This window comes from Salvelinus alpinus, chromosome 2 (genome assembly GCF_045679555.1).
Source record: "Salvelinus alpinus chromosome 2, SLU_Salpinus.1, whole genome shotgun sequence".
NCBI classification, from domain to species: Eukaryota; Metazoa; Chordata; class Actinopteri; order Salmoniformes; family Salmonidae; genus Salvelinus; species Salvelinus alpinus.
In genome coordinates, this window is record NC_092087.1 from 17314506 (window position 1) to 17326099 (window position 11594).

Sequence of the window (11594 nt, forward strand, 5' to 3'; positions counted from 1 at the left end):
CACAGCAGCAGTACAGGTATAGAGGGATAGAGAGGGGAGGACAGCAGCAGTACAGGTATAGAGGGATAGAGAGGGGGAGAGAGGGGAGGACAGCAGCAGTACAGGTATAGAGGGATAGAGAGGGGAGGACAGCAGCAGTACAGGTATAGAGGGATAGAGAGTGGGAGAGAGGGGAGGACAGCAGCAGTACAGGTATAGAGGGATAGAGAGGGGGAGAGAGGGGAGGACAGCAGCAGTACAGGTATAGAGGGATAGAGAGGGGAGGACAGCAGCAGTACAGGTATAGAGGGATAGAGAGGGGAGGACAGCAGCAGTACAGGTATAGAGGGATAGAGAGGGGGAGAGAGGGGAGGACAGCAGCAGTACAGGTATAGAGGGATAGAGAGGGGAGGACAGCAGCAGTACAGGTATAGAGGGATAGAGAGGGGAGGACAGCAGCAGTACAGGTATAGAGGGATAGAGAGGGGAGGACAGCAGCAGTACAGGTATAGAGGGATAGAAAGGGGGAGAGAGGGGAGGACAGCAGCAGTACAGGTATAGAGGGATAGAGAGGGGAGGACAGCAGCAGTACAGGTATAGAGGGATAGAGAGGGGAGGACAGCAGCAGTACAGGTATAGGGGGATAGAGAGGGGGAGAGAGGGGAAGACAGCAGCAGTACAGGTATAGAGGGATAGAGAGGGGAGGACAGCAGCAGTACAGGTATAGAGGGATAGAGAGGGGAGGACAGCAGCAGTACAGGTATAGAGGGATAGAGAGGGGGAGAGAGGGGAGGACAGCAGCAGTACAGGTATAGAGGGATAGAGAGGGGAGGACAGCAGCAGTACAGGTATAGAGGGATAGAGAGGGGAGGACAGCAGCAGTACAGGTATAGAGGGATAGAGAGGGGGAGAGAGGGGAGGACAGCAGCAGTACAGGTATAGAGGGATAGAGAGGGGAGGACAGCAGCAGTACAGGTATAGAGGGATAGAGAGGGGAGGACAGCAGCAGTACAGGTATAGAGGGATAGAGAAGGGAGGACAGCAGCAGTACAGGTATAGAGGGATAGAGAGGGGGAGAGAGGGGAGGACAGCAGCAGTACAGGTATAGAGGGATAGAGAGGGGAGGACAGCAGCAGTACAGGTATAGAGGGATAGAGAGGGGAGGACAGCAGCAGTACATGTATAGAGGGATAGAGAGGGGAGGACAGCAGCAGTACAGGTATAGAGGGATAGAGAGGGGAGGACAGCAGCAGTACAGGTATAGAGGGATAGAGAGGGGAGGACAGCAGCAGTACAGGTATAGAGGGATAGAGAGGGGGAGAGAGGGGAGGACAGCAGCAGTACAGGTATAGAGGGATAGAGAGGGGAGGACAGCAGCAGTACAGGTATAGAGGGATAGAGAGGGGAGGACAGCAGCAGTACAGGTATAGAGGGATAGAGAGGGGGAGAGAGGGGAGGACAGCAGCAGTACAGGTATAGAGGGATAGAGAGGGGAGGACAGCAGCAGTACAGGTATAGAGGGATAGAGAGGGGAGGACAGCAGCAGTACAGGTATAGAGGGATAGAGAAGGGAGGAGAGCAGCAGTACAGGTATAGAGGGATAGAGAGGGGGAGAGAGGGGAGGACAGCAGCAGTACAGGTATAGAGGGATAGAGAGGGGAGGACAGCAGCAGTACAGGTATAGAGGGATAGAGAGGGGAGGACAGCAGCAGTACATGTATAGAGGGATAGAGAGGGGAGGACAGCAGCAGTACAGGTATAGAGGGATAGAGAGGGGAGGACAGCAGCAGTACAGGTATAGAGGGATAGAGAGGGGAGGACAGCAGCAGTACAGGTATAGAGGGATAGAGAGGGGGAGAGAGGGGAGGACAGCAGCAGTACAGGTATAGAGGGATAGAGAGGGGAGGACAGCAGCAGTACAGGTATAGAGGGATAGAGAGGGGAGGACAGCAGCAGTACAGGTATAGAGGGATAGAGAGGGGGAGAGAGGGGAGGACAGCAGCAGTACAGGTATAGAGGGATAGAGAGGGGAGGACAGCAGCAGTACAGGTATAGAGGGATAGAGAGGGGAGGACAGCAGCAGTACAGGTATAGAGGGATAGAGAGGGGGAGAGAGGGGAGGACAGCAGCAGTACAGGTATAGAGGGATAGAGAGGGGAGGACAGCAGCAGTACAGGTATAGAGGGATAGAGAGGGGAGGACAGCAGCAGTACATGTATAGAGGGATAGAGAGGGGAGGACAGCAGCAGTACAGGTATAGAGGGATAGAGAGGGGAGGACAGCAGCAGTACAGGTATAGAGGGATAGAGAGGGGAGGACAGCAGCAGTACAGGTATAGAGGGATAGAGAGGGGGAGAGAGGGGAGGACAGCAGCAGTACAGGTATAGAGGGATAGAGAGGGGAGGACAGCAGCAGTACAGGTATAGAGGGATAGAGAGGGGAGGACAGCAGCAGTACAGGTATAGAGGGATAGAGAGGGGGAGAGAGGGGAGGACAGCAGCAGTACAGGTATAGAGGGATAGAGAGGGGAGGACAGCAGCAGTACAGGTATAGAGGGATAGAGAGGGGAGGACAGCAGCAGTACAGGTATAGAGGGATAGAGAAGGGAGGACAGCAGCAGTACAGGTATAGAGGGATAGAGAGGGGGAGAGAGGGGAGGACAGCAGCAGTACAGGTATAGAGGGATAGAGAGGGGAGGACAGCAGCAGTACAGGTATAGAGGGATAGAGAGGGGAGGACAGCAGCAGTACATGTATAGAGGGATAGAGAGGGGAGGACAGCAGCAGTACAGGTATAGAGGGATAGAGAGGGGAGGACAGCAGCAGTACAGGTATAGAGGGATAGAGAGGGGAGGACAGCAGCAGTACAGGTATAGAGGGATAGAGAGGGGGAGAGAGGGGAGGACAGCAGCAGTACAGGTATAGAGGGATAGAGAGGGGAGGACAGCAGCAGTACAGGTATAGAGGGATAGAGAGGGGAGGACAGCAGCAGTACAGGTATAGAGGGATAGAGAGGGGGAGAGAGGGGAGGACAGCAGCAGTACAGGTATAGAGGGATAGAGAGGGGAGGACAGCAGCAGTACAGGTATAGAGGGATAGAGAGGGGAGGACAGCAGCAGTACAGGTATAGAGGGATAGAGAGGGGGAGAGAGGGGAGGACAGCAGCAGTACAGGTATAGAGGGATAGAGAGGGGAGGACAGCAGCAGTACAGGTATAGAGGGATAGAGAGGGGAGGACAGCAGCAGTACAGGTATAGAGGGATAGAGAGGGGAGGACAGCAGCAGTACAGGTATAGAGGGATAGAGAGGGGGAGAGAGGGGAGGACAGCAGCAGTACAGGTATAGAGGGATAGAGAGGGGAGGACAGCAGCAGTACAGGTATAGAGGGATAGAGAGGGGAGGACAGCAGCAGTACATGTATAGAGGGATAGAGAGGGGAGGACAGCAGCAGTACAGGTATAGAGGGATAGAGAGGGGAGGACAGCAGCAGTACAGGTATAGAGGGATAGAGAGGGGAGGACAGCAGCAGTACAGGTATAGAGGGATAGAGAGGGGAGGACAGCAGCAGTACAGGTATAGAGGGATAGAGAGGGGGAGAGAGGGGAGGACAGCAGCAGTACAGGTATAGAGGGATAGAGAGGGGAGGACAGCAGCAGTACAGGTATAGAGGGATAGAGAGGGGAGGACAGCAGCAGTACATGTATAGAGGGATAGAGAGGGGAGGACAGCAGCAGTACAGGTATAGAGGGATAGAGAGGGGAGGACAGCAGCAGTACAGGTATAGAGGGATAGAGAGGGGAGGACAGCAGCAGTACAGGTATAGAGGGATAGAGAGGGGAGGACAGCAGCAGTACAGGTATAGAGGGATAGAGAGGGGAGGACAGCAGCAGTACAGGTATAGAGGGATAGAGAAGGGAGGACAGCAGCAGTACAGGTATAGAGGGATAGAGAGGGGAGGACAGCAGCAGTACAGGTATAGAGGGATAGAGAGGGGAGGACAGCAGCAGTACAGGTATAGAGGGATAGAGAGGGGAGGACAGCAGCAGTACAGGTATAGAGGGATAGAGAGGGGAGGACAGCAGCAGTACAGGTATAGAGGGATAGAGAGGGGAGGACAGCAGCAGTACAGGTATAGAGGGATAGAGAGGGGAGGACAGCAGCAGTACAGGTATAGAGGGATAGAGAGGGGAGGACAGCAGCAGTACAGGTATAGAGGGATAGAGAGGGGAGGACAGCAGCAGTACAGGTATAGAGGGATAGAGAGGGGGAGAGAGGGGAGGACAGCAGCAGTACAGGTATAGAGGGATAGAGAGGGGAGGACAGCAGCAGTACAGGTATAGAGGGATAGAGAGGGGAGGACAGCAGCAGTAGATGTATAGAGGGATAGAGAGGGGAGGACAGCAGCAGTACAGGTATAGAGGGATAGAGAGGGGAGGACAGCAGCAGTACAGGTATAGAGGGATAGAGAGGGGAGGACAGCAGCAGTACAGGTATAGAGGGATAGAGAGGGGAGGACAGCAGCAGTACAGGTATAGAGGGATAGAGAGGGGAGGACAGCAGCAGTACAGGTATAGAGGGATAGAGAGGGGAGGACAGCAGCAGTACAGGTATAGAGGGATAGAGAGGGGAGGACAGCAGCAGTACAGGTATAGAGGGATAGAGAGGGGAGGACAGCAGCAGTACAGGTATAGAGGGATAGAGAGGGGGAGAGAGGGGAGGACAGCAGCAGTACAGGTATAGAGGGATAGAGAGGGGAGGACAGCAGCAGTACAGGTATAGAGGGATAGAGAGGGGAGGACAGCAGCAGTACAGGTATAGAGGGATAGAGAGGGGGAGAGAGGGGAGGACAGCAGCAGTACAGGTATAGAGGGATAGAGAGGGGAGGACAGCAGCAGTACAGGTATAGAGGGATAGAGAGGGGAGGACAGCAGCAGTACAGGTATAGAGGGATAGAGAGGGGAGGACAGCAGCAGTACAGGTATAGAGGGATAGAGAGGGGGAGAGAGGGGAGGACAGCAGCAGTACAGGTATAGAGGGATAGAGAGGGATAGAGAGGGGAGGACAGCAGCAGTACAGGTATAGAGGGATAGAGAGGGGAGGACAGCAGCAGTACAGGTATAGAGGGATAGAGAGGGGAGGACAGCAGCAGTACAGGTATAGAGGGATAGAGAGGGGAGGACAGCAGCAGTACAGGTATAGAGTGATAGAGAGGGGGGGACAGCAGCAGTACAGGTATAGAGGGATAGAGAGGGGAGGACAGCAGCAGTACAGGTATAGAGGGATAGAGAGGGGAGGACAGCAGCAGTACAGGTATAGAGGGATAGAGAGGGGGAGAGAGGGGAGGACAGCAGCAGTACAGGTATAGAGGGATAGAGAGGGGAGGACAGCAGCAGTACAGGTATAGAGGGACATCTAAAACATTTCTATTCCTAATGCATAACTGCCTATTACTAGGTATTTTCTCCGCAGGACTGTTTCTCGTGAATAACTCCCTCATCTCCCCTTCATAAACTACCCATCATCTCTTCTTCTCCATCGCTCTCTCTCTGTCTGCTGACATATCTCTATGTTAGCAACCAGCTGCTAAACACAAACAAAGCTTTGTAGCCAATCACACCATCCTTTCCTATGCCGGCGGGCACTCACTTCCCTGTCACCGATGAGCCACCTCCTCAGTCTGTATATTGCACATCTATCAATGAGGGCTAATTAGAACTGACACAGTGCTCTTCATTCTGACCCTGCATGTGTTTGCTGAATGTTAGTGTGGAGACAAACAAGAGTTATAGTGGGAAAACATACAAACTCCTAATAATCTATACTTCTGACCCTGTCCAACAAGTTTAAATAAAATCCATTTTTTCATTCTTTTTGTCTTTTATGATTGATAATGAGATATCGACTAGTATCCCTCAATACTATACCAATCAGTGGGCTAGAGAAATGTGTCTGTGCTCATAATGTGATGAACTACATCCACAGGAGAATGATGGTCCATGACTTTCATATATCCTGTAGCAGCTGGAGGGGTGGGGGCTGGAAGAAGTCTGCCTGTCCCTCTCAAGGATTCTCACTCACCAATCTCTCAATTCAAGAGCTTTTCTATTGTGCACCTCTTAGCCGAGTCAAGTCCTGCATGCCTTTAGGCTTTGGCAGATTAGCTGGGCCTCTTTATGAAGAACCTTGGGACAAATATATTGTCAAAATAACCAAATGAAATGAACTGATCTGAAATGGGTTGAAAGTTGCTGCATGGTAGAAAACATATTTAATTTTGGCCAGCAAAAATGTAGCTACAGGAAGTGTAATGAAATTCTGATTCAGAGTGTTTAATAGCGCATTCAGAAAGTTTTCAGACCCCTTGACTTTTTCCTAATTTGGTTAAGTTACAGCCTTATTCTAAAAATGAATAAAATAGTTTTTTCCTCATCAATCTACACATAATACACCACAATGACAAAGCAAAAATAGGTTTTTAGAAATAATAAATAAACTGAAATATCACATTTACATAAGTATTCAGACCCTTTACTCAGTACTTTGTTGATGCACCTTTGGCAGCGATTACAGCCTCTAGTCTTTACAGCTTACAAGCTTGGCATACCTGTATTGGGATGTTTCTCCCATTCTTCTCTGCAGATCCTCTCAAGCTTTGTCAGGTTGGATGGGGAGCGTCGCTGCACAGCTATTTTCAGATCTCTCCAGAGATGTTCGATCGGTTCAAGTCCGGGCTCTGGCTGGGCCACTCAGGGACATTCAGAGACTTGTCCTGAAGCCACTCCTGCTTTGTCTTGGCTGTGTGCTTAGGGTCATTGTCCTGTCGGAAGGGGAACATTCGCCCCAATCTGAGGTCCTGAACACCCTGGAGACGGTTTTCATCTAGGATCTCTGTACTTTGCTCCGTTCATATTTCCCTCGATCCTGACTAGTTTCCCAGTCTCTGCCTCTAAAAAACATCCCCACAGCATGGCGCTGCCACCACCATGCTTCACCGTAGGGATGGTGCCAGGTTTCCTTCAGAGGTGATGTTTGGCATTCAGGCCAAAGAGTTCAATCTTGGTTTCATCAGACCAGAGAATCTTGTTTCTCATGGTCTGAGAGTCCTTTAGGTGCCTTTTGGCAAACTCCAAGTCATGTGCCTTTTACTGAGGAGTGGCTTCTGTCTGGCCACTCTACCATAAAGGCCTGATTTGTGGAGTGCTGCAGAGATGGTTGTCCTTCTGGAAGGTTCTCCCATCTCCACAGAGGAACTCTGGAGCTCTGTCAGAGTGACAATGGGGTTCTTGGTCACCTCCCTAACCAAGGCTCTTCTCCCCGGATTGCTCTGTCCAGGCGGCCAGCCCTAGGAAGAGTCTTGGTGGTTGCAAACTTCATCCATTTAAAAATGTTGGAGGACACTATGTTCTTGGGGACCTTCAATGCTGCAGAATATTTTTGGTACCCTTTCCCAGATCTGTGCCTCGACACAATTCCTTCGACCTAATGGCTTGGTTTTGCTCTGATGTGCAATGTCAACTGTGGGACCTTATATAGACAGTTTTTCACAAATAATGTCCAATCAATGGAATTTACCAAAGGTGTACTTCTAATCAAGATGTAGAAACATCTCAACGATGATCAATGGAAACCGGATGCACCTGAACTCAATTTCGAGTCTCATAGCAAAGGGTTTGAGTACTTATGTAAATAAGGTATTTCTGTTTTTAATTTGAAATACATTTTCTAAACTTTCTAAAAACCTGTTTTCGTTTTGTCATTATGGGGTATTGTGATGTCATTGTGGGGTATTGTGATGTCATTATGGGGTATTGTGATGTCATTATGGGGTATTGTGTGTAGACTGATGAGAAGAAAAAAGGTGTCTGAATACTTTCTGAATGCACTGTACAGGGTTGCAGGTGTGATTTCAGGTTACAGTAAACATCGTAGTTTACGAGCTCTAACATGAAGGACTAGTGAAATAAAATGACGAAAATGGTAATAAAATACAAAATAAATATAAATAGCACTATATACATCTTAACTGTATGATGAATAAATAAATAAATGTCCATTGTGGAGGAGGCAAAGTAAAGACTGTTGAGGAGATGGGGGGAAATGACCACATGACCATTGAGGGTGTGTGGGGTCCAAGCGAATATATATATTTTTTATAATAGTAATAATAATATACATATTAACAACTGCAACAGTGATGAATGTCATTGGGGTGGCGGCTGGGGTCCCTGATGATGTTCTTGGCCTTCCTGCGACACCTGGTGATGTAGGTGTCCTGTAGGACAGGCAGTGTGCACCCAACAGTGTGTTAGGCAGCACGTATCACCCTCTGAAGAGCCTTGCGGTCCGTGGCAGTGGAGTTGCTGTACTGTGATGCTGCCCGACAGTATGCTCTCTATCCTCAGAATGCTATATTTTGTTATGACCAATGAAAGGCTTATTGGTGTTATAAGACATGAATTACGACTTAAGGCCAGCTTACGCCAAGAGTCCAGAGCATTTGGATTGGTTGGATTGAGGGAGAGAGTGGTTCTGTCTGTGCGTGGGCTGGGTGCTCCTCCTCTCTCGACGCTCTCCGCATGCAGAGTGAAAAGCACGTCAGGCTCAGAGGCTCTTAGCCGTCCTGCCATCACATTAAAGAGCATCTTAATTAGCATTAAAACCCAGTGATAAGGGCTTAATGAAGGAATTAGTAGATAAGACAAAGTCTGGAGCTTATTCTTCTACACAGTCACAGACACACAGACAGATAAACATGCACAGTCATACACACACTGACACTGGCACAATTTTACATTCAGAAACAGAACTGGGTCAGAAGTCATATTAAAAGGCCTGAAAGGAAATACAGATATGAATTAGAATTAGCTCATGTTGAATGAAAGGCAGGTGGTCACGCATGTTGACATGTACATTTTGTACTGCTTATATAAATTGGAGGCTGTTACCCTTCTTTAAACTCTCTAAATAGGGCTGCTTAAAGCTTTCAACTCAAATTGTTGTCCAATGATGTGTTGGTTGGATGTCTTAGTTGTGTTGTGTGTTATTCCATAGAAATGTGACGTGCCTACAGAGTTGAATGAGAACTCTCTTTGACACAGTGATGAAGACCTGGACCTGAACTAATATATCCTTGATCGTTATATCCAATATATATCCAGTATATATCCAATATATATCCAGTATATATCCAATATATATCCAGTATATATCCAATATATATCCAGTATATATCCAATATATATCCAGTATATTCCAAATATTGTACACATCACATCTCAAAGCACTGTGTGTTAACTCTGTACTCTCTAAGGAAGCGGGTCTTTCTGCGGTCTCATGGTGAACTTCGGAGAGAAGACACTGTGCTCTTAGTTTGGTTAATGTATGCATAGTGTGAAGTAGCTGTCGTGGAAGCATCAATGTCCATTAGGTTGAAGCCTGGATCACAAGACGGCCTGAGTGGTGGGAGACATCATCACAGGGATGTAGTATGACTGTCACAAGATGGTCATGAGATGGTCACATTGACCAATGAGAATGTATAGATAATTCTGTACGACCAAAGAGATGTTGTGTGTATACAAGGTATACAAGGAAATGTGATTGTAGGTCTGATAGGTGATCGAGGAGACAACCCTCCGTCAGCCGGTGTATAAATAAACCTGCTGAGCCTTGAGAACGGTCTGAGATTCCTTGATTTGCTTCCTCACTCCTCTACAAGTCTGAACTTATTGTTCATTCTTCAGTGAAAACGACACACACACCTGACTCCCATTCATATAATCACAAAATTAAAATGTGGTTCTCACACAGTCTCTCCTAAATTGGACACATATTTCCACGTCTCTCTCTCTCTCTCTCTCACACACACACACACACACACACACACACACACACACACACACACACACACACACACACACACACACACACACACACACACACAGAGGGGGGCAGATGCTTTCCTGTCCTCCCAGAGGAGCATGTCACATATGCGGAGAGTGACTGTGCTGGTCACATTAAACACACCATGTGCACTGTGTGTGTGTGATATTTGTGTGTGCATGCCTCGGGAAGCCTAGGAGACTTAAAAGCAAACACATACACATAAAATATCACGTTGGCAATATCTACAGCAGTGATTTACAAATGTGTTTGGTTTCTTTGTATACAAAACAACAACAAAATTATATTTAATTCATGTGTAGGGGCCTACATTTTGATAAAGCATCCCTCTTTTGCCAAGAGACAGAGCATTCATCATTTGGTCTTTAAGTCTTTAATGTGTGTCAGTCTTTGGATATTTCAGCACTCTGACTATAATACCATAGTTCCAACTGTCATAACAACAGATATTTCTGTTGATGTGATGAATTATCTGTCAAACAGCCAGCAGTAGGACAGCGTCTGCTGGTCAAATGGAGCTATAAAATATAACACAACCCAAGTGGTGTTTTCACTGGCCGGGTTGCCTCTTACTGCCTATAGACAGCTATGTGTGGACTGCAGGGCTGAGATACTGTGTATGTACTGTATATGAGTATTCAATGCTTATTGCAATGAAACTAATGGGCCTATAATGAAGACATCTGCACCAGCACGCATGCACACTAGCAATGCTCCCTGTTTATCTAATGACAAACAGGCATTTACATTTTTGGGGAAAACATCAAGTTCTGATTGCCCCCACCATCATGCAGCCCAACCTTTAACGCAGAGATGTCAAGCCTCAGCCAGCCAAATGTCTTGTTAATCTTAACTGGCCAATCGTAGCCTGGTGTACTGTATACTACTAAACTGGGTGGGAGGCGGGACATCACAGTATAGAGGCAGAGACGAGATTAAGACCTGAATCAAAAGCGGATTAAAATGTGTTTGCGTGTCTGTATGTGTGTGTGTGTATGTGTGTGCGTGTGTGTGCGTGTGTGTGCGTATGTGTGTGTCTGTATGTGTGTGTGTGTATGTGTGTGCGTGTGTGTGCGTGTGTGTGTGTATGTGTGTGTATGTGTGTGTGTGTGTATGTGTGTGTGTGTGTGCGTGTGTGTGTGTATGTGTGTGTATGTGTGTGTGTGTGTGTGTGTGTGTGTGTGTGTGTGTGTGTGTGTGTGCGTGTGTGCGTGCGTGCGTGCGTGCGTGCGTGCGTGCGTGCGTGCGTGTGTGTGTGTGCGTGTGTACTCCAGTACTATGTGCTGTCAGACATACAGTACATGTATTATGTATGAACACTATTAAGCGTAATATCTTCGAATCTAAAATACAATCTCCTCCAGTGTTGAACACAAACACATGCACACATAAACCTGAAACTGTTGTATTATAAACACGTTCCCACACTGTGTGTATACCCACTGTGCACAATAAATCACATGCAAATAAGACTAAATGTGGGTTAACATGTTTATTATGCCTGTTGTATCTCATTGTCAAACAGCCCCTCTGAAGTGACATTAAACATTAAATTACACTGATAACCTGAATGAACCTAGAAAGTTTTGGAAGGCTATTAAGTCTATGTCTGGTAACAGTAATGTTAATGAATTACCGTCATGTGTTTTGAAGGACTCTGTTGCTGTATATGACAAAACTGAAATGCTGAATTGTTTCAATGAGCACTTTGTA